The following is a 1,824-nucleotide window of genomic DNA, read 5'->3' on the forward strand; positions in this document are numbered from 1 at the left end:
GACAACGACAATAGATGCAAAATCAACCACTTGTTGTAGGTAATCCACCACGAGAAAACCCGCCATTCGATGAAATTAACGAAGCTAACCTACCAGATCTACCATTATAACTACTGTTAAATCTACAGATGGAACGAGAAGAACGAACTTTAAGGGACTATGTCTTACTTACTCTGGATATGGTACAAGGTAGCATTACAAGGCCAGCCATTATGATGAATAATTTCGAGACCAAACCAGCCATGATCCAGAATAATTTGTAGTTCAGAGGAACTATGACGGAGGACCCAAACCAATACTTACAATATTTTCTCCAACTTTGTGACACATTTAAATTTAACGGGGTCACCGATAATACTATTCATCTTTGGTTGTTCCCTTTCTCTTTAATTGATAAATCTTTGTTTGGTTAGACTCATAGGAATCAAGATCTATCACAACATGGAATGAACTTGTGTAGAAGTTTCTACACAAGTTCTTTCCTATTAGCAAGACAGTCCAATTGAGAAGGGAAATAGCTACATTTAAGCAACTAGAAGGAGAAAGCTTTCACGAAGCTTGGGAGCGTTTTTAGATGTTGATCCAAAGATGTCCACATCATAGTCTACTTGAATGGTTAAGATTGCAGATGTTTTATAATAGGTTAGGTGGAATGCGCGATTAAGGCTCGATAGAGCCGTAAGAGGTGCCTTGATGAACAGAACATAGAGGATGCGTATGATCTAATAGAAAACATGGCAATGAATTCCTATCAATGGCCAACTGAAAGATTTACTTATGGATAGAGACTATCCATTGTAAAAGCTGTCTAGGAAGATGACAAGTACCAACAAATTTTGGACAGACTTAACCAAATAGAGTCCACATCTAGTGCATCTTCAATGTTTGGTAGAGTTAAACCTCTTAGCCATTATTCTGATAGCACAACCGAGAATGTGAATTATATTGGGAATAGGGGTGAAACCCTTATTCAAACACTTACAACCCTAGTTGGAGAGATCACCCAGACCTAAGATGAGGTGGAAACCATGGAGGAGGTAATAATTCTAACCCTATTAAAAATACTATTTACCAACCTCCGTATTTGTAGAAGCCTCAATAAAGGGCCAACCCCAATGACCATACTATATTTGGTCAAAGCTTGGATCGAATCCAAGGAGAGATGTAGTCAATGAGGACAAGTAAAACAGCGCAGTCTGAGTGCACCCAAACATCTAAAACATTGAATAAACTTAAAGATCAATTGAGCCAATTAATGAGGATGATGGGAGATAAGAAAAGGAAAATTGGCACTGGGATCCCACGTAATACTGAGAACAATCCTAAGAGAGAAGGGAAAGAGCATGTAAAGGCGATCACACTCTGTTCAGGTAAAGTGCTGAGTAGTCTAGAGAACCCAACTCAAGAAGAGAACGAGGAGGATACTGATCACATTAAAAAAGAATATGCTTAAAATACAGATGCTAAAATTGGACCAGAAGAGGTAGTAGAGCCAGCAACTGAGCCAAAGGTTGAATAGAGAACCCGCACTAGCCAAGGCACCATTCTTTTTATGGTTAGAAGATAAGCAGAAATGAGATGAAACAGAATCTACAAGTTTTCTAAACTTATTCAAATATCTGATTGATAACTTGCTTTTAGTTAAATTAATTGAAAAAGTTCCTAAATACACCAAATATTTAAAAGAAATTATGTCTAGGCCTAGGAAAATTAAAAGAGGAGATTAAGTTAACATAGACACATCATGTAGTGTAATAATTTCTAAATAGATTCCCTAAAAACTAAAAGACCCAGTGAGTTTTACAATTCCTATATAGATAGGGG

At 37.2% G+C, this 1,824-nt stretch overlaps 1 non-coding gene across 1 annotated transcript; it reads right to left on the minus strand.

The window, feature by feature from the left end:
* Nucleotides 1-499: 499 nt before the first annotated feature.
* LOC121214183 (small nucleolar RNA R71) lies at nucleotides 500-606 on the minus strand. The gene has a single exon (XR_005909769.1). It is a non-coding gene; the product is annotated as a small nucleolar RNA R71 (small nucleolar RNA).
* Between the last annotated feature and the right edge of the window lie 1,218 nt (nucleotides 607-1,824).

Source organism: Gossypium hirsutum, chromosome D01 (assembly GCF_007990345.1).
Source record: "Gossypium hirsutum isolate 1008001.06 chromosome D01, Gossypium_hirsutum_v2.1, whole genome shotgun sequence".
NCBI lineage: Eukaryota > Viridiplantae > Streptophyta > Magnoliopsida > Malvales > Malvaceae > Gossypium > Gossypium hirsutum.